This window comes from Podarcis filfolensis, assembly GCF_964270895.1.
Source record: "Podarcis filfolensis genome assembly, chromosome: 3".
Taxonomy (NCBI): domain Eukaryota; kingdom Metazoa; phylum Chordata; class Lepidosauria; order Squamata; family Lacertidae; genus Podarcis; species Podarcis filfolensis.
This window is the reverse complement of record NC_139606.1, coordinates 12575960-12598522: the sequence shown is the minus strand read 5'-3', so window position 1 is coordinate 12598522 and position 22563 is coordinate 12575960. Positions and strand designations below refer to the sequence as shown.

General features: G+C 42.0%; 1 protein-coding gene across 3 annotated transcripts in view; it reads right to left on the bottom strand.

Moving 5' to 3' along the window:
• The window catches only part of PLCB1 (phospholipase C beta 1), a 466407-nt gene that overhangs the window by 363631 nt on the left and 80213 nt on the right, over nucleotides 1–22563 (bottom strand). Inside the window, exon 1 of one of the 3 annotated variants that reach the window (XM_083606831.1) lies at nucleotides 9121–9884. The exons of the other annotated variants lie outside the window; for them this stretch is intronic. The gene's annotated coding sequence lies outside the window, so the exon portion shown is untranslated. Of the gene's footprint in view, nucleotides 1–9120; nucleotides 9885–22563 lie in introns of those variants that run through there. 3 annotated transcript variants of the gene reach the window in all.

Sequence of the window (22563 nt, the reverse complement as noted above, 5' to 3'; positions counted from 1 at the left end):
GGAAACGCCGTTTACCTTCCCGCTGGAGCGGTACCTATTTATCTACTTGCACTTTGATGTGCTTTCGAACTGCTAGGTTGGCAGGAGCAGGGACCGAGCAACGGGAGCTCACCCCGTCGAGGGGATTCGAACCGCCGACCTTCTGATCGGCAAGTCCTAGGCTCTGTGGTTTAACCCACAGGAGCCACCCACATCCCACATTTGGGTGGGTAGGGGAGTGTTAGTTCAGTGAAAAGGTGATAGGGGTGTATATATTTATGCATTGTACTAAGAAAGTGTTCAATGTGCTAGAATCTGGGGACATTCAATAAAATGAATTTTGAGAGATTCAGGATAGACAAATACTTGTTCACACAGTACATAATTTAACTATAAAATTTGCTCCCATTGATGGCCAGCAACTTGGATGACTTTTAATGTGGAGCAGTCAAATCCATGGAGGATGCAGTTATGAGTGGCCACTAGTCATGGCTACTAGTCATAATGGCGATGTTCTGCCTCTAGTTCCTGACATGCACAAATGGAGGAGTGTTGTTGCACTCAGATCCTGTTTCCAGGTTTTCCATCTGGTTGGTCACAATTAGAACATGATGCTGTGGGCCTTTGGTCTGATCCAGCAGGGCTCTTCTGCTGTTTTTAGGTCCTTATATATTAACTAACAAATGGAGAAAGATGATAGATGGAGAAAGAAGTAGGGTGTGATGTAGTCTGCCAGATCTCTGGAGAATTTCAGAATGTGTTGTCTGAAGACCTACTTCTTTTTGCTCTCCTGGCTATTATTATTATTTTTTAAAACTGCACTTATAACCAATGAGCAAAGCAGTGGAAGTATATACCGTACTTTTCTGTGTATAACACGTCCCCTTGTAAAATTGGGGACCCCCAATTTTAAACATAATTTCCCCGTAAAAAAACCTAGTCTTATACACGGAAAAGTACGGTACATACACAAGGTTCAATCTAAAATCTGTGGCAGCCAGTTCTATAAAACGATCATCAATCCCATGTACTTTTTATGTGAACAAGATGCCTGGAGTTCAGCCATGTGGCTCTGAAGTCACTGTAGTACCGTAACACAGCAGAACCGTTTGGCCTCCGTCCTCTCAAAGTTTGGTCCTGCAATATTAAAGCAGCACGCTTCAATATTCATCACAACCTGTCCCTCTGAAACTGGTGGCTGTGCCCTGCAGCTGTTACAAAGGCAAAAAACAACCACCAACCCCCACCCCCTCAAAAAAAAAATTGCTATAGTGCGATGCTGGCTTCCAGTGAGTTCCAAAATACCCTCCAACCCTCACATAACAGAATACAGAGCTGTTTCTATTTTTGACATGTAATGATCCATCCAATGTGTGCACTGGGCGGGAGTGAAGTAGCACTGATGGCCTGTGTATTTATAAACATCACTAGGATCTGAAGGAGGGAGAAGCTGGAACAAGTAAAGCTTTTAAAAAGCAAAATCAAGTTCATCTGCATTGGGGGAGGGAAGAGATCCCAACCAGTGCAGATAGATGTTCCCTGCCCTAACACATTTAGCAGTACAGCACCAGCAGAAGAGTGTCTTCCCTTTCCCTTTACATAAGAAGGCAATTATATTGCTGAGAACCAAGAAACAAATAGCAATTAATTTAGGCCTAAAAGCTAAGCTGACTGTTTTAAGTAACAGAGACCATTACAAGCCTTGTTCAAGCACGCATGGAAACTTCTCCTCAATCAAGACCAGATTCAGGAATTATCATTAACCTTTGCCGTCAAGTCCAGCTTCTTAACTTAAGTTTCCTGGTTAATATTTCTAGGTGTTTCCTGTGCTTAGAAGAACAGTAAATCAAACCTGTGTGCTACTGATGTAGTCTGACTGCCCAAGTTCACAGACAACCAGTAATGGACATTTTAAGAGGAACAAAAGCATCCAAAACATCTGTACTTGTACAGCAAATGTAGTATGGACTTTACAGTGTACATAAACGCAAGACTCTCTATGGCGAAACAATGGAGCCAAGATACATAATAATAAGGGGAAACACAGAGTGACATTCACCTTGGGCTACACAAATATACAGTAAGAGGGATACATAATTAAATGCCCCACCATACGGAAAAATAAGTCATATTCGTGTGAAACTGACATGGAGGTCAAAAACCTACCCTCCTATCTTAAGTACTTGTTCTCCACCAGCAAGGTATTTTGACATGTATGAAAACAGTGTTGTGAAACTTAAGATAATTGTATTAATGTTCCTGCTAATTACTTTGCTTTTATAAACTGCTCTGCAACCATTTTTGGTTGGAACACAAATCTCTTAATTAATAAATTACATTATGCCATTTCCCACTTGTATTTCGGGGGCGTATCATCCAAGAACGTCCATCATAGGCTTTTTCCTGAACCACTAGATCAGATTCTCTACCTTTGTTGTTTTCCTTCTTAAAATATTCACTTGAGCCTCAAGATCTCAGACTGAAGCCTAGTTCTGAGGTGTGTAGCTCAGTGCCTTGGCTGCACCACTTCACACAGTAGTTAACAGTTTTGCAAGACTAAAAGCTCCCCCATTCATATATTTTTTAAAAAGCATTCCAGATAGATGACAGAGAGAAGGGTTATTGAGCTTCACCCCTGACACGCTACTTTCCTATTAATTTTTATCTGCACCCACAGCAGTGCATCCAGGGCAATGGTTGACCCTATACCAGCAACAACTAGGCCCAAGATCAATGATATCATGGACCTTTTTAACTTTAAAGGCTAAGGATTTATAAAAAGTTGCTTTAAAATGACATGGAAAGTATTGGCTGCATGGTGAACGTATCCATTTTTATCCCAGCAGTGGATTTGCCGAATGCTTCTATTTATTGTATTTGGTGTTTAAATTCCTGGACTATCACAGAGACTTAGAACATTCAATAACTTATTATTTAGAATGTAGTTCATCTTAAATAAATCTCCAAATGCCTGTCCCAGAAATCCAGGGAGGCCAGCTGCCTACAAAGTTATTCCATATAAATTATGGCGCTAACTGATTTGCTATCAAGGACTTGTATCCCTCAGAAAGTCAAAACTTGGTTAAAATGCGATGTAAATAAACAGATTAACCTGCACAAATAGCTGAAACATTTACAACACATTCAGTGGCGTAGCGTGGGTTGTCAGCACCCGGGGCAAGGCAAGTAATTTGCGCCCCCAAACCCATGGATTTGCGCCCCCTAACCCTAACCCCCAGATGTTGCGGCCGGTGCGGCCGGCCCCCCCTGCACCCCCCACGCTACGCCACTGAACACATTGTATGTACATTGTAACAACCATTTTATGGTATCTGTGGCGTTCATACGGAGCCCCCGGTTGTTCCACGGACTATTGACCTGTACAAAACTGCTTTATTCTTCCGCTGCCACCAACCAGGTTTCTTCTGGTGAAATACTGAGTCTCAGTCAGGTTGTAAAATCAACAACGAAAATTAAAGTTTATTGAAGAACAAACAAGTTTTAAATATGTTCAGAACGGTTTCTCAGATGCGCACCCTTAACTAGATGTGGCACTATCCCACACTGTCACACTCTTCTCTCTCAGTTCTATCCCTGTCTCTTACTCTATTGTCACAACCACTATGTTCGACTTTTACTGCCTCTGTCTGACCCTCATTCCTCTATCTCCCCTGGTAAACCCCTGGGCTGAGCCTCAAAACCAGGTAGGCTCCGCCTCTGAGCTTTCTCATTGGTCAATCTACATTAACCATTTCCATTCAGGACATGAATGAATGAATATGAAAGAAACAGGTTAAGCGATCAAGTTAATTATATCAGAATTTGGAGTTGGGAAACCGTTAAAATGATATATACTAAAATTCAACTAGGGGGATACGAGGAAGTCGCTTAACAATGTTAATAAGATTAGTTTTAATAAGGTTAGGATTTATGTTTGTCTGTTTATTTGTTTGTATGTTTACAAGTTTGTGAAAATCAATAAAAATTTTAAAGAAAAAAAATACATTAACCATTTCCATCCCCCTGTACAAACATAATCACAAGGAATGGGCAAACGCCACAGTATCTATTCTATATAAGAAACTTCTTGATATTTTCACAGGCCCATTAGAAGTTCTTAAACTTTCATTCACAATATTATTTCAATATCATTTTAATTATATTATACTTCCAACTACTTTTTTGATTATTATATTTTATATATTTTTAGCTTTTTGTATTTTATTTGTGTCGCTTTAATTGGTGTAACCTGCCCCTTTGCTGGAGTGTAGGTGACCAGAAGCTTAAGACAAAATCTAATACTTTCTGAAATATTTGTATCTGGTGATTTTCCAGCTTATGTAGGATTCATCTTGAACACCAATTGCCAAGTAAAAGGTGTGCAATATGAAGTGAAATCCAATACAGCTGTTTTTTAAAAAATAAAAAAGCTGCAATGCAATGCCAGTGTCTTCTCTAACATTTAAATGTTAGACATTTATAAACTCTGCATGCCTCACAGTAAGGAAAGAATCACAAAATACATTTCATCACCTTTTAACAGAGTAAAACGAGGTTTAATAGAGTGCAATATGAAAAAGGGCATGCACATTCCCCTGGAAGAGCATTTTATAAGGCTGGAGGATGACTCATTGGCATTTATTTTCATTAAGCTATAGTGATTCCCATGAATGTGTTCTGCGCCTCGGAGTCTGTATTGCTTAAGCACATCCTAATTAAGGGATGTTGCAATTAAGAGACTCATGTGACACTAAGGTCATGGACACAATTTCCAATTATTCAGATTATCACACATTTTACTTTCAAATCGCAGGAACTAGTGAAAACCTAACTCCTCTTTGCAAGCTTTTGGGGGGAACGTACAATTCAATGAGAGTTTTCTCCACCTTTGTTATGTTGGAGCATGCAAGCTGATGGGTGCCATGATGTTGTTGTTATTGTTGTTGTTGTTGTTGGCATCCATCTGTCTTGACAGACAATGGACTGTGCCCCGGGGGGTAATTCAAACAACTGAAAGATCACAGCACCTGTTGAGGCCACAGAGACTGAGGCCATAACTGCTGCCTACCACATTGCTTCTACTGCATTAGCAGCACTGAAGTGACATCTCTGGGGTGCAAGCCTGGGCAGTGGGTATGGAGGTCCTCGGTTGCCCAGACAAAAAGACCCCCTTCTCAGCCTCACTGTGGTCCAAAGGAAAGCAGAGCAATACATTTGGCACCAGCTTGGCTGCAGGAGTTGCTGGAGGAGTTGCCACAAGGCGCCATCCAACCGTCCTGATTTGTGTAGGGTTCGTCTCCTGAAGGTGTCCCACAAGACAGTGGGTAGAGTTGCCAAGTGTGTAGTTTATTGCATTGCTCCCTGAGAGCTTCAGTTTGGGTTTGCCTGATCTGCACTCGTGCAGAGCTTCTCTGAATTCATCATACTCTGCTCCACTCAAACATGCAAGAGAGGGTTTCAGGTCTCGTTAAGGGACTGGGGACAACTACAATATACAACATCTGCAACAGAACAGATAATTTACCTAAACAGATTAAATGCTAATAAACAGAACGATCGTCAGTTGGACTGGTCATGCGGTTCCCAGCAAATCAAGGATAGTTTAATCAATATTAAGAGTTCAGCGATAAAGAATGTCTGTGCATGCACCTACACATCAGCTAAGTTTAGTGTCCTGACCTGAATGCTAGCCATGCATATGCATAAAGTCATTCGAACTTCCGAGCTGAAGAAGAAATTTCATGGAAAATGCTGCTAGGTTTGTAATGCAGTCATGAATAAACAAATTCATATAGCAAAACAAGTAATTCTAAACTTTGGCAACATCACCCTACAAAAGATCCCCCTGTCTTAGTGCAGAGTCAAGTTCATAGGAAGCCTTCAAAGGACTGCATCCCAGAGTGTCTGAGGAAATTACTTGAATGGCAGGCAGGTTGATAACCCATTCTCTGGGATAGATGTCCATTATGGGAAATGTCTCGGCCAAAACAACTGCAGGCAAAACATTATGCCCTGCAAATATTGTTGGAATAACTCCCACCAGATCCAGCCAATATAGCCAAAGGTTGGGGATGATGGATGCTGTAGTCTAAAAACAGAGTTTTATGAACTTGCTCAAGTCACCTTGCCTCTGATCACAGAGCAATATCCAGTCAGCTACTATTTTCTCCATGTGTCCCTCTCTGCTGAAGGCAAATATATACCCCCTTGTTTCCAAGACAACAGGGGAGGATTATAAATTGCAGAAAGGGAGTATTGAAGGGAAAGCTGGTGTGCCTGTGTTTTAGCCTGGGATGCTGGCTACAGAACTGCATATTCAAAGTATGTACTTTAGTACCTGGTTACATTTTACATCTTTCATGTCCAAAGTCGTCACATGTAAACCAGTCTCTTACAAAAATTCAGAAGCCCCCTTGGAGATAGAGAAAGCTGAAGAGATTGTAGAACTAATCATTACCTTTCTCCAATGCTTAAAGGTAAAAGGTAAAGGAACCCCTGACCATTAGGTCCAGTCGTGGCCGACTCTGGGGTTGCGGCGCTCATCTTGCTTTATTGGCCAAGGGAGCTGGCATACAGCTTCCAGGTCATGTGGCCAGCATGACTAAGCCGCTTCTGGCGAACCAGAGCAGCATACGGAAACACCGTTTACCTTCTCACCGAAGCGGTACCTATTTATCTACTTGCACTTTGTGCTTTCAAACTGCTAGGTTGGCAGGAGCAGGGACTGAGCAACGGGAGCTCACCCCGTCACGGGGATTTGAACCGCCAACCTTCTGATCGGCACGTCCTAGGCTCTGTGGTTTAACCCACAGCACCACCCGCGTCCCACATCTCCAATGCTTACCTCTGCTTAAATCTCTGAAGGCAGCCCTGTAAAGGGAAGTTTTTTAATGTTTAATGTTTTATTATATTTTTGTATATGTTGGAAGCCGCCTAGAGTGGCTGGGGGAACCCAGTCGGATGGGTGGAATATAAATATTATTATTATTATTATTATGGATGTCCCTGTTTTCAACGGAGAAATGTTGGAGGGTATACTAACAGATCCTTCCAACAGCAGTCAGGTAGTTAGGGCTAGTGAAAACTGCATATGAATATTGTCCGTTTACAGTAAGTGGCACTTCTTAGTCTAACACTACTGAAGTGCTCTTTTTTGTTGGCTGCCATAACTATGCAAATTCCCAATAGGCAGTTTGCTGACAAACAGAACATAGGCACAAGCTACTCTATGCTGAAGAGGTGCATGGACTGCTCAAGTGAAAACACTTTTATCTGAGGCTAGCACTGGTGGATATGCATCCTTGGTTCCTCGTCACCTAACAAGCATTCCAGAAGCTCCAAAGCATTTGCCGCATATTAGCCTTAATATGGGACATGCTTTGCATTCATTTCCCAAGGGGATATTCCCAGTTACATCTCTGCAACCACAGAGGAAGCACAGAATGTGCCCTTTTGAAAAGCAATAAAATTACCCACAAAATGCTAAATGCCTGTGTTGTTTCTGTTTTGTATTTCTGTGAAAATGTTTACGTGGGTGGTTAATGAAGCTTAATACAATGCCACCATTAAACATTTGAAGCACTCCTGATTCAAGAAGCAATCCGGGCTGAGAACACAACTGCAGGAAAACATTAATGGTGGCTGTGCTTTTTATTGCTGTGCATAGGTCAGCAGCACTTTAGGGCTTAGTTCTCAGAGAGAGGTGGTTCAATTTGTGCCTCGGCCAAACGCCTTCAGACTGCAGGAGGATGCTCGCTTTATCAAATGCTTCCACAAGGAAAATGTCCAATTTTATACTGAGGAACATTAAATAATATGAGCTTGCACACAATTTAAAAATGGAATAGCCCAGGTACAGGTTGACCAATTCAGTGAACTCAAAGGTAGTTGCCATCCCTAGCAACTCTCTCTCTCTCTCTCTCTCTCTCTCTCTTTCACCTTTAGCACTAATATTGTTCAATCCACATTGGTACCACTAACCTGACAACTTCTGCCTGATGCTCAGAAGCATTCTAATAGACCAACAGCTTATGTATGATGATGATCTTAAAACCATAAAACTCCACCCTCCACCCAGTACATTACAAACCAATTTAAAATAAAATATATTATTATAAGCATGCTGTTGTTAGACAGCAGTAGCTACCCCGCTCTCAATCAGTAGATTGACTTAACAGAAAGTGGAGAAGATGGATGTTAGAATGGACTGAAAGTCTTAAACAATATATTTTTTTTAATGTAACCAGTAGATGGAAAATCAGAAGAAGAAGAAGAAGAAGAAGAAGAAGAAGAAGAAGAAGAAGAAGAGTTTGGATTTGATATCCCGCCTTTCACTCCCCTTCAGGAGTCTCAAAGCGGCTAACAATCTCCTTTCCCTTCCTCCCCCACAACAAACACTCTGTGAGGTAAGTGGGGCTGAGAGACTTCAAATAAGTGTGACTGGCCCAAGGTCACCCAGCAGCTGCATGTGGAGGAGCGGAGACACAAACCCGGTTCCCCAGATTACGTGACTACCGCTCTTAACCACTACACCACACTGGCTCTCAATAGGCAGAAGTTTTCTTTTTGTATCTTTCTCTAATTTGTATTTCTTTTATTTCTTTTTTCTCTTTTCTTATTGTTACAATCTTACTGCCTTTCTGTCCTATATCATAAAGTCCAGAGATTGTATACTCGGGGGGGGGGGGTAGATGGTTGATGGAGGAGCCTGGGTGAGAGACAGGGTGAGAGTCTGGGAGGAGAAAGGAAAAATCCCAGGTAAGAGCTGAGAGAGGGTCTACTACCTTCTGTGGCTGGTAATGGCTAAAAATTATTTACTAAGAAATGACTCTGTATTCTACTTATTTCTATTTGTATGTTTGGTAGCTGCAATTTTATTGTATTATGAAAAACTTTTATAATACAATAACAATCTCATTTTAAAAAAGGGAGTCTCAGAGAACAGAAATCAATGGCCAAGGAAATTTCCATTTTCTTCTGGGACTCCCAGCGGAATAACGTTGGGTGGGCTTCCAAGGATCAAACATTTGCTGTAAGACTACTCATTGAAACACTTTCCTGCCAAATGCTACTATAGCAGGTGAATATCTATCTATTTTATAATGCTTGAAAATTTTATGCACGGAAGCCTAGGTAACTTACCTTTCAAATATCTTCCATGGGGAAGATGAGCTATGAAAAGTCAGTAGAGAATGGGCCACAACCTACTCACTGCTTGGTGGCTTTCTCTATATTCTCCAAAGCCTTCCAAATACATTCCTCCAGTCAATTTGAAGGTGGCATTAGATATTTTGTTCCACAGGGAAAGTGGGGCACTAGCAAGAAAGTATCCAGGGGCCTTGGTTGAACACCTTTGTGACCTAGCAATGCCATTGTCTCAGGCCAGCCAATCCTGGGGCTTTTCAGCTGTAACGTTCTGTGGCTCAGGTTAGCTGATGGTGTGTGGGTGGGGGGCTTTATGGGAGCACAGCTGGATGATGATATTATTCCCATTAATGGTGTTTCAGACTGGGCTTGAGCAATGGTGCCAACCAGATAAGCAGGTGTTGTAAATCTGTCTGCTAGCATGGAGAGAGACCAGAGATAAATGTTCAGGGTCTCAGCCTTTCTCATAAATCAAAGCCTCTTGGATGAACCAAAGTTCAGCAACTCAGGAGAAGTCTTTAGCCCATTATTGGCAGATGTCACGGAAAGGGAGGGAGAATCTTCCAGAGAGGAAGTCTCCACGGTAGCCAAAGAGGAGGGCAACCAATCAATGGGTCTGGCTGAACCAGAAGTGGAAGGGGACCTGGAAGGACTGACTTAGGTTCTGTTACTAAGGACATGTTGCCATTGGCACAGATGTGAACAGTTCCAGCCAACCCACTGGAGCGATCCCTGGCAAGCTCATTCTTCTTGTCAATAACCATGTACCGTATTTTTCGCACTATAAGACGCACCAGACCACAAGACACACCTAGTTTTTAGAGGAGGAAAACAAGAAAAAAAATATTCTGAATCTCAGAAGCCAGAACAGCAAGAGGGATCGCTGCGCAGTGAAATCACACACATTTCCCCTTACTTTTTAGGAGGGAAAAAGTAGAGCAAAAAATACGGTAACTGTTTGGACCCATCCTACCCTTTAAAAGTAGTGTTGGGACAACTTCTTAGCTATCATCTAGTCATGAACCTTAAGAGATCTGCTGCGGCCTTACAAATCTTGCATCCTGTACTTTGGACAGTGTAATGATTTGCTGAATAAAGGCTTTAAAGTTCCCTCAAGCTGAGAGTCCAAAGACTGTGTCTGAGAGGGGGAGCCTGGATACTGTACTTTTAGGAGATCCAGCCTGACACAGTCATTCAGCTTGTTAGGAAGGGCTGATCTGGGAAGGAGGTTGGCCCCTCCTCCCATCTTATCTATTTACTTCAGGATAAGGCACCCTCAGGAGATATAGGAATGCTTCAGGAGAAGGAGAAGCCATCAGATCCATTAGTGTCCCTTATTTACCAGTTTATTTACCAGTTTATTTACCAAGAAGTTATTCAAGACAAGGAGATGGTAGTATTAAAAGGAAACTGATTTAATTAAATTCAGAGCCAATTCCTGGCATATGCTCTGCATGAAAATGCTAAAAGATGCATTCAAACAGCACACAGAGTTTCTGTGATGTTTCATTATCAGCATGAAACTCACTATTTTGAAAAACAAGAAGGCACCCGCAAAACATGCCATATCTTTCACTCTGTCTCGCATTTTTACATTATCTTCATAGCCATTCGGTGCTGCACCAAAGAAAAGAACCCTGAAAGGGTTTATTAATGGCATAATCTCAGCCAATGAGAGATCAAACAGTGGATATAATCACATTGTGAAATTCCATTTGGCTAAAATAAATAAAAAATCTGGAAACTATAACAATTGCCGCTGAACAAATCACCATTTCTCCCCATTTCTCCCCCATCAGTCTCCCCAATATGCTTCAGAAACGCCCCCACCTACCTACCCCAGTCTAGCTCCGTACTACTGCCTTAAGATCAATGTTGTTTTAGTGAGGTCAGTCTGGCCGTTCCAGCCTTTGTAAATCTGCCTCGGATGCAACCTGCTATGGTATGCTAATCAGCACCATGGAAACAGACGTGCAACTTCTGAGTTGAGTACAATCGGCAAACACCAGATGAGCAGTGAATCAAGGGCTGAAGACAACTGCTGTCAACAGATTGCCAACAGGAATTTAATGCAATTTTTTTGTTGCGTCACCTACATTAGTACTCCCCTGTGAACATGTGCAAGCGGTGGCTGGTTCAGCAGGCACTATCACTACATTACCCATTGATCTCCTGTGCCCTATGCTTTCTTTGCTATCTCGCCTATCTTCCTTAGCTGTCTTGCCTAGCCCCTTTCCCCAGCAACAGCACACAGTCTGTACCCTTCACAAGTTTTTCCCAGCACACATCCTTTTATGCATGTCACTGTCCCCTTGGTTCTGCCTCTGCTGTAGTTCCCCACCCGCTGCTTCATCTACACTAGGGGTGGGCAATATCTGGTTTTCAACATCGTGATATCACCAGCTAGACATTGTGATGTGCAAATATATCACGGCATCTGAATTAACGATGCAGCTGGTTTTCAACTTTGTGATACATCATCAGTTAAACATCGCGATATACAGATATATCACAATTTCTGAAATAAGGATGGAGTTATGTAGAGGCATTGGCTGGCTTCACAGCTTCCACTGCATCATGATTTTTGCATAGCACACACACACACACACACACAGAGAGAGAGAGAGAGAGAGAGAGAGAGAGAGAGACATGATTCACGATATATTGCAAGGTCAAAAAGTATGAAACCTTCATTTTTAGATGATGCATATATTGATATATTGCCCAGCCCTAATCCACACAATTTCTAAACTTATGCCTATCTAAGGTTGCCATGTGTCCTCTTTTTCCAAGACACGTCCTCTTTTTCCACAGAAAATTTGAGACAAATTGCATTTATTTGTTTTGAATGGCCATCATAGTATCCTCTTTTTTGCTCTTCAAATTATAGAAACCCTAAACTACCCTTCCTGTCTCTTATAGCAGCTTCAGGCATTCTCAAGCAGCACTGGGCAAGAAAAAGGAACTGAATTGCACTTCCTAAAAGTGCTTCTGAATGAATTTTCAGATGTGAGCTTGGGAGAGCAAGGGTAGAAATGTCTACCCTAACACTGACCAACCAGCTGATGGGAGTTGTACTCCAAAACATATGGAGGGCACCTGATTAGCAAAGTCTGGTATACAAATACTTGCGCATCCCCTGTTATTGTCTCTTCCTGACATGCCAAGTAGCTCTCAGTCAGACCCTCCGGGTTCAAATTTCTGCATTCCGGGGGATGGGGGAGCACAGCATGAACTAAATTTCTGAGATTGCTAGGTGCACCCATGGCATTTGAGGATGTTTCAGTGTAGAAATAGTTAGCACAGCAGGTATTTCCTGTTACAAATGAACAACAGTTGTGACCATGAAAGTTAATTTGCTTTGAAAGCAGTCTCATCCTTTGGAGTTTTCAAATGGGTGCAAAAATAGTTCTCTTTTATGCAAAGTGTGTGTCCCTGTCTTGCATGACCCAACCATGAAAGCTGTTTTTACACAACTCCAATATATCCATCACTACAAATTCATAACAGCTAAAATCTTAAATGATGGCCAACACTGATGCAATTAGTTTTGAAGCCCAGCTTTCTTTGTTTATTTTTGTTTTGGTTTAAAGTTGTCAGTACAACAAATACAAGTTGAACCGTGATACAAAACAGCAACCCCCAGGTATAATTAAAAGACCATTTGTGTACAAGGCAGAATCTTAACTGACTTGGAACACATCCTTTAATTTTATTTGTGTGCTTTTTTAGGACTATGAAGGTGAGGTGGAACAATAAATAAAGAACTCTTATCGTAGTTACCAGTAATTCAATTTAACTATGTCAAAACTGGCAGGCATTATTCACTGTAGAAATGTAAAAATTTCATACAGCAGAATACCCTTGGGTCATAGATGGTTCTTTGCTCATCTTAGAACATGAAACAGCAATCTAAGTAACCATTAAGGTCAAGATCTTGTTACTTCCAAGCAGCTAGCCGAATTTAGCAAACATTTTCTCTAATGATGTTATAATATTCATGTCCTGATCCTTCCATAGGGATGATAAAGACAGTGTACCAGCTGTGCAGAACTATTTTTTATGCTTTAAAGTTAAAAAAAATTCTAGGAAGAAACTCTGCTAAGCAATGCACATTCAACTGACTATGCAATGGAAATGAACAAAGGTTCTTCATTAGGACGAAAGGCAATGGGGAGCCCATTTCACCACACTGTAAATACCTCATGCAAATACTTAAACAAGTGGCAAATTGTGGATTAAAGAGTTACAGGTGAGTTGTGGAGCTTTTATGAAACCTGCAAAGGCAAACATCAAATTACTTTAAAATCTGGTATGTAAATTCCCTGCCTTATCCTCCTCTCAACATGCTATTCCTTCACAATTTAATGATTTCTGCTTTACTGATGACTGCAGCACCAATATCGCTGTGACACGTGACCACTGCTCAGCGTGTATTTCTATAATTTATCAATGTACACATAACAATAATAGTTTGAGCAAGCCTATCCTGATGTGTTTAATCTCTTTTACTGTTAATTTCAATCCAGGTTTCATCGTTGTGCCAACACTCTCTGTGGCAGCTAGTGGGAGCCTGGCTGAGCTGGTAGAAGAGAATACAGGGATGTTTCCACTAAATCCATCCACACACACACCCCTCCATGGAGATGTAAAGGACAGGGGAGGGGAGGAAAATTGGGGACACAGGGTCCCCCCCAAAAATATTACTGTTCCCCCCTCAATTTGGGTTGTTGTTGTTGTTGTTGTTGTTGTTTTAAAAAAGGTTTCGCTCCCCACCACCACTGTACTGTGTCCACATAAAGGTAAAGGTACCCCTGACCATTAGGTCCAGTCACGGAAGACTCTGGGGTTGTGGCACTCATCTCGCTTTACTGGCCGAGGGAGCCGGTGTAAAGCTTCTGGGTCATGTGGCCAGCATGACTAAGCTGCTTCTAGTGAACCAGAGCAGTGCACGGAAACGCCATTTACCTTCCCGCTGGAGCGGTACCTATTTATCTACTTGCACTTTGTGCTTTCGAACTGCTAGGTTGGCAGGAGCTGGGACCGAGCAACAGGAGCTCACCCTGTCGTGGGAATTTGAACCGTCGACCTTCTGATTGGCAAGCCCTAGGCTCTGTGGTTTAACCCACAGTGCCACCTGCGTCCACATAGAGATTCTATTAAATATCAGTAATAAACCCACAGTCCGGCTTAAGGTGAGTTTTGACTGTTGCCTCATTAAGGGCAGCCTAAATTAGACGCAACTACTTTACAAGTCTGCCCTATTGAGGTAGTAACAGAAGGATCTTCTCCTCTACAACACTTCCGAGAGTGCCTCCGACATGTGAGAAATTTGTGGAACCATCTCAGCCAAGTGACTATCATGTAATCAATATGCAATTCTAGCATTAATGTTCAATCTTAGACTTAATTGTCTGAACTAAATGTATCGGCACAGTGCAAGATGGACTTCTAAGTGCATCCACCTCAGCAATGAACAGTCTCTCTATTCACATTAATTACAAAATACCAAATTGCATCTGTTTCCATTAAGAGGAAGAAATTAAACAGTGAATGATCCATGCTAAATGCTAAAGGACAGCTGCCGCCACTGTTAAGCAAAGATATGGAGCAGAAAGCACAAATACTTGCCATCGCTTATCAAAGTCATTAGATATATGACGTGAACTAATCACAAGTGACCTGAACTAAGTGCTTGGAAACATTGTAATTATTTGCAAATAAAATAATAATAATGGGTTTGATGTAAGCTGCACTGTGCTTTCTTTCCATCAAGTAAATTCAGCATTTAGATATCCTTAATTCCTAAGTCAGTTAAAGAAGCCTCAATGAAGTTGAAACTGAGCAAAATAAAGACAGATCAGCCTTAATATTAAGAGAAGGTAGCAAGCCTTAAAGCAGCATATATTCACCAGAACCTAACTGCGTCATTTTCTATCTGATACCACTGCAGGGAGCCCAGAAATCCTGCAATACAGAAGGCATAATGACTATTGAGTCAGCATAATGACAAAGGATAATGCACTAAGTGCCACAAGCCACTGTAACCCAGATCTTTAATTTTTTAAAGCAGGGAAGTAAAAAGTTGGATGCCACTGAGCACAACCAGGATCCTCTCAGGGCTGATATAAACATGGGACCAAACAAGATGGCCAACTGCAGTGTTACCACTTCAGACTGCAAAAGGATGTATGTGGGCGAAACATATTAGGGAATACTTCCCTTCATGGAAAGCTCCCTGCAACCAGAAATCTAGTACAGTAAGGAGTAGGCTAGGGTAGAATCTGTCCCTGGTGTACTAGTTATCTTAATTTGTGAACCGTATTATTACATGAGGGACCACTCAAAAAGTGGCATTTCCCAAGCTGATGTTAGAAGAGTACATTCTACTCTTTCTCATAGCTGTATTCTACCACCTCACTGAGTACAGCAGGACACAGCAAGGCACAATACTTAATAGGAGCTGGGGAGAAGATAGCTACTCCTACATGAAAAATACCAGACTGAGCTTCAGGGAGAAACTTCCAAAAACTGCAGGTATAGGAAAATGGTTTTAGAGTAAGTCAAAGAAAAACTGTTTTATATATATGCAGTTCCCTTACATAATTTTAAAAGTTGTTTACCCATCCAAGTCTAAAATCCTTCTGGCAACTGATCACAAAATGACTGATTTCAGCTTATTGTTTCCTTATTACTGTGGTGCTGAAGATATTGACGGTGTGTACTGGATTATGGAAGAGCATCCTTGCAGGGACAGAAACTCATCATGCATAGCTATGAGCAATGTGATGCAATTCCTCTCTCTGTCTTCAAGTGATTGTCTAAGCATTTTAGAAAATGCTTAAGGAAGCAGACACTTCACTTACCTGCAGGCACACATTCCCCTCCCCTGCCAAAAACAAGAGCAACAACAATGTGTCTGTGAAGTCACACTAATAATCAACCACTGAATAAAGGAGGCAGAGGTTTGCACAAAGAATATGTCTCAGAATGTGCTGCCCGAATAGAGGAAGACTCATTGAATGACGTTCGTAATAAAATGTTTAGAAGGGGATGACGTCAATGCATGGCAGCTCTCTGTTGATCAGTGAAATGTTTTCGAGTGAAGTGGCTACAAGACACTGATATGGAAAGCCTGCAGTTGGGACCAGTTGCCCCAAACCTTGTTTCCGACAGATTTTGTTGGCTACAATTCCCATCATCCCTGCCCCAGGGCCATGCTGAGGGGAGCTGGAGTGCAACAACATCTGGAGGGCCACAGGTTCCCTACCCCTAGATTAGAGGCTAACATAGGACGTGGGTGGCACTGTGGGTTAAACCACAGAGCCTAGGATTGCTGATCAGAAGGTCAGCGGTTCGAATCCCCACGACGAGGTGAGCTCCCCTTGCTCGGTCCCAGTTCCTGCCAACCTAGCAGTTCGAAAGCATGTCAAAGTGCAAGTAGATAAATAGGTACCACTCTGACGGGAAGGTAAACGGCGTTTCCATGCGCTGCTCTGGTTCGCCAGAAGCGGCTTAGTCATGCTGGCCACATGACCCGGAAGCTGTACGCTGGCTCCCTCAGCCAATAAAGTGAGATGAGCGCCGCAACCCCAGAGTCGGCCACAACTAGACCTAATGGTCAGGGGTCCCTTTACCTTTATGTCACATAGGAAAAGTAACTGAGTATGGAATATATTTTTAAAGATTTTGAAGCCATTCAGTGTAAAGCTAATGAATGAGAAAGACATTATAGATTGCTAAGGCATAGTCTTCTAGCTAAGATGTTGGGAGTCCCCTTTGTAGATCATTACCACTCCCAACAAAAGCTTGGTCCATTTCAGACAAACATTTGTTCTCTCAGCTGAAGCACAAACTAATCTCTGCCAGATTACAGCCATGCTGCATTCTCTAAGGGTCCATAACAAAAGCTGTACACTTCTTTGGGGAGGTATCCAAATGGCCTCATAGCCCGTGTGGCTTTTGCAAGCCGGTTAAAGCTTTGGATTACATTTTTTACAATCATGATGAATCATCACATGTAGAGCACCAGCAGCTGTTGAACACTACAAGCAACTAACTGCATTTAACTACATTTCAACAGATTGCAACAGCCCACTTCCTATCCACACCTGAAACCTGTTACCTTCTTCAAATATACTTATTCTATTTCAACGTTTACTGCCCCACTCTTCAAGACAGGTTCTCATAACAGCTTTCAACACAAAGCTATAAAAATCCAGTTAAGTTAAAATTAGCAACAATTGTAGCAAAAACAACAGCCGCCTAACAAGATGAAATCCAAGTTAAAATAAGACACACAAAAAATGATAACATTTACACTAGGAGTTGCTCCCTGCTGCTGAGATGCCAGCTCACTTTCACAAATTGCTGCTCATACAACCTTGTGTGAGTTCAGCACACTAACGCTACACTGACTGTATGAGAAGGCAGCCCTATGAAGAAGGATTGGCAGAAATAAGCTGGATGTCAAACGTGAGGATTCAGCAAAGATGGACTCGCACTAATTTGGAAAGTACACCAGTCTTCCCTGCTAAATTTGGAAGAATTCAAATAGTTCTTCAAAGCCAATTTGAGGGTGTGAGGAGGGTAAAGGGGCTCCAGGGGCAGATTCTTAGGATGGTGGCCCACCCTCAATCTCAGACATGTGAGCCTTCTAAGTCCAGTGCTGCTGTACCATCAGCTGGGGAACAGTACCACAATGCTAAACCCGAGCCTACTGACTATTGAACCTGAGCCAAAGGTCTTATGGGATGGAGCTCAGGAAAGATAGACTGCCTGGAGGGACTCTTAAGGTGTCTTAAGTTAACCTTCAGCTATTGTGGGAGCAAGTTGCTCACTTAGAGCTTTCCAAGGTGCTGCAACCACTGACCTGCCTCACACATATCTGCACAGATGGGTCAGAACAGACAGGGTGGAGAGCCCTGGGGGCACAACTCCCCACACATATCCTCTGGATCTGCTCCTACAGCTTCTTCTGCCTGTTCCATAGGAGCGAGTGGAGTGATGCTGATCCTTTTGGTCCTATGGGGGTAATACAAAGGGGGCTTCAGGGACAAAGTTCAAGAGTGGGGCACCCATCCCCTCTGGGGGATGAGTGGGGTCTAAATGCCCCATTCTGAGAATGTGTCTTTATCTTTTCCCCATAGGACTGAGGGGGTTTCACAGCTGAGAGAGTTGAAGGAGTGTTTAGATAAAAATCCAAGTTGGATGGAAGTTCAGGGGTTTTATTTGAGGTTGGGCTTTACAAAGAAAGGCTTTGGCGTTGGTTCCTAAGCCTGGCTTGAGTGAAGTTCACTGGCATCCCTAGAATCCGAGGAGATGCATTCACACCCTGGCCCTTCTCATGTGAATCCACTGGTATGGAAGCCCCATGAACATGCCAACAAGACACTTCTGCTGCTGGACTCTAACCATGGTCCTGAACCAGCACCTTGATATTTATCCATGGGCCTCACCATATTTCACAACGTTTTCCAGAACTCTGGGCCTATTGATCTCCACCTCGTTTGGGCCATCATCTTCCCTTGGTGGTAAGCATCACTATGGATCAAGACAGCTGACTCATAGGCTTTGCAGAAAACAGCAAGCTGCACCACTTTCAGAAATCTTTCTCTCCCCCCCCTTTTCAAATTTCACTCTGAGACTTCTGTGCAATACAGAAGCTCACATTAAGCATTTGAAACACCACTTAGTCCTAGCAGCAACTACTGCAACTTACTCCTGTTAAGTACACTAAAATAATAATAAATAATAAATTTTTATTTATACCCCGCCCTTCCTGGTTCAGAAACCCGGGCTCAGGGCGGCTAACAACAAATTTAATTGTAATGCAACATAAAAGCAGCATAAAATACAGTATAAAAGCATGAATAACAATAAAATTCAAAGTTCAAAAATCAATTTGAGGGAAATCCATCCAATAAACATTAGATAGTCACCAGGGCTAGCTGGCTAAATTAGACCTACTTGGGCCAGTGAGGAGGCCAGGGGAGAATTAGCTGTGGGGTCCCAGAGTGGGTAATCTTCATAAAAAGGGGGGAGGGGGAAGAGAAGGGAAATAAAAGATCAGGCTGAGTTCAAATTAAAGGCCAGGCAGAATAGCTCTCCTTTGGGCACAGTTCTGAAAGAGTGACTGAAACAGATCAGATTGAGCCAAATGCAGGACCTTGGAGCTAGAAAACACACACACACACATACACACACACATCCACATTGCTACATTTCCTCCCCACCCAACCCCACCTTCTTGCCTTCTTCAGTCATTTTAATCTGGCAAGGAAGCCTGAAGAATATATTCAATTATTTTTAATGGTCAGCTTTTTGTAGTCGGATAGACAATAAGCCACAAGATTACACCACACATTTCCGAGTTGCCCAGACGGAAAAGGACTTCATCAGCTGTGTTTGCAATTACTAGCAATGACTCCCATCTCCCCAACAAGAAGCCCGAGTTAAAACTCCCATAAAATCCACTGAGATTCAATTTGTGCAGAGTGATGCCAGCTTAGCTATTTGTATAATTAAGACATTGTATTGCAAAACAGAAACTAGTTCGGTTTCGAACTCTCTGGCTGAAGAGTCAAACATTTGCTCATGCACATATCAAGGGGGGAGAGGGGTCTAATTTATTTAGTTATTTTAACAAAGGGGGGGCATGCAGCTGATTTCCATGTCCTTAACTCCCTGAGCTCCATCTTGTAAGAACATAAGGCAAGTCCACTGGACCATCTTGTCTAACATCCTGTTCTTACAGCGGCCAACCAGATGCCCGCAGGAAGCCTTCAAGTTAGACAAGACCACAACAGCACTGTGCACCCAAAATTTCCAGCAACTGCTATTCAGAAGAATAATGCCTCCCACAGCAGAGCTAGAACATAGCCATCCCGCAAACCCTTTTCCCCCTCTGTCCAGCTCCAATACCAAAAGCAAACTGGAACCGGGGTGGTGACTGCTGGCTGCAGTGCATCTCAGTAAGGTAAGATAGGATGGATTCAACTCCTCTCACTCACACAGCCACTGTGTTGCAAATATCATTTGGATTGAACAAACAGATATGACTGCCCCATCTACAAGCATCATTTGGCCCTAGCAGCCAGTGCTATTTAGTGATAATGGTGTTGGACTTGGACCATGGGGCTCAGATACATGGATCTCCATGAAACTTAAGGCTGGCATTGTGTTCATCACTCACTCTTTCTAACTCTCAGAGTTGGCATGTAGATATAACCCGGTAGCTCAATGTATGCCTGCTCCAAGCTCCTTGGAGGAAGAGCACAATGCAAAATGTGAACATGAACTCTAGCCAAAAAAAAAGTCCGCCGTGAGAATGTTCTTGCTTGAACAGATTTTACCGCATTTATTTATGAGGCTCTTACTCAAATTAAGCAGTGGAGCTTTCTTTAGCTTCAGCACATTTAAGGAGAACCCTGCAAAAAGTGCTGAAACATCAGTTTGATCAAGCAAAAACCAACTGTATTTCATGTCAAAGAAAGGCAGGCCATTTGGCCCGTGAAATAGCTTCCAAAGTTCCCTTTCTGAGACTGGACCTCTCAGGATACTGTATTTTAAATACTCACATTCATAGCAGCTCCCCCTGCCCCGCCAATATTCACTTCCAATTCACAAATCAGAGTTCAGTCTAGATGGCTTTTTTATTTTAAAATGAAGAGTAGAACGCATGAACTGCCAGTTTATATATTGAGAAAAACATCGTTTCTGTTAGAACTATTGGTAGTCAATTATATGTAAGGAAGGGTGATAATAGGATTTATATAGCAACTGGGAATGCTGTTTGATGCATTTTTCCTCAAGCCAGCTTAAATCTAAAAATAATGATAATAATTACCTGGAATCACTTCATACTTAAGAATGTTGTGAACGTTTGAGACAGCTGTCAGGCATGCATAGATGTCAACATAATAGGATTTTTGGTTGTGGGGGTCTTGCAGGGGCAGAGAAACCATGTGTATGGGGTGAAAACATCCCTACCCCACATGAACAACACTGTGCAAATGCAGCTTGAAACCCAGTGGGAGAAATGACCTTACCGCTAATGTGAACACAACCCCCACACACACAAAAGAAGAAGGAGAAGAAGAAGAAGAAGAAGAAGAAGAAGAAGAAGAAGAAGATTGCTCTAAGATCAACAAGCAATTTCATGGTGATGTGAGACTGCAGTCGGAGACTTCATAATTCATAGCTCAGCCTCTTAGTCAGATCAAGAAATATTCTCTTTGTTACAGTTGTCCAATCACACTTTATAAAAAAGATTGCCAAGTTACTTTTCCATGAATTTTGTTTTCTTCACAAATTGTGACTTGGGGCTAAATAGCATCAGTGGCTATTTTAGGCATTTGCTAACTTTTGGGGAAAATGCACAGTTAACTAGTAGTTTGACAAGGTACTACATGGATAACAAGAAACAATTACATTGTTTCACTGATATGCATGCCAGAGTATTTGTTGTTTAATTTTGGGGCGCTTAATTTTCAGCCTGAGCTGTGGTCCTTTTATACTTAATGGAGGAAGACAAATTTTGCTGAGGTTCGTGAGCAGGGACTTGTGTATTGTTTTAGAAAAATCTCTGTATTGAACTGAATTTATTAAGGAAGTTGAGCAAAAAGAAAGAAAGAAACTTGGCGCAGAAAATATCTATTGATTTTGTGTATGGAGATACCTAACTGCTCTTCATTTTATATTAGATCTGGTCCCTGATATATCTATCTGCAACTAATCTTAGAAGAATACAGAGAGTATGAATTCAAAATGTGGCTAGCCAGAAGGTACTCAGTTTCACTTTCTATAAAATGGAGACATCTCCCTGAAATAGGAAACAGTTTGCACATCCATCGAGTGCTCATATTCTAGGTCAGGCACCAAATAACTTAGCTAGTTCATGGATAGTAAGTAGGGGTGGGGTATCTGTGCAGGGGGGGACCCCACTGCAATATTTTTTCTTTAAAATTAGTGCCAAGTCCAAATGACCACATGACCTGCAGTGTCCATGCATTCACTATGTGATGCTGGAATAGAAAAGCTTTTCAAGTAATAATAAAATAAGAAAAGCAGAAAGATGCAAAACAGCAGCAGGAGACCAAGGAAAGGCAGCTACATACAGGTACAATGAAAAAGAAGTATTACACAAGTGAAAATGTGGAAGGTATGGATTGTTTGCTTTTAATGAACCATTTAAAGACAAAGCTGTGAATTCAAAAACTAAATGTGATGAAAAACTGGTTGAGAAACAATCCAAATACACAATGCCTTTAGCTACATATGCAAAATTCAGAGGAAAAACTCCAGCCATCTGCTTTGTAACAATAAAAAAAAAGCAGTTGCCTTTTATTCATGTAGCCTTTTTTCTGAAAGCTCTTAGTCAGGACTTGTCACTCAAGCTTCCCAAAGATTGTTCAACAGTTTGGCAAAATAATCAAGTTC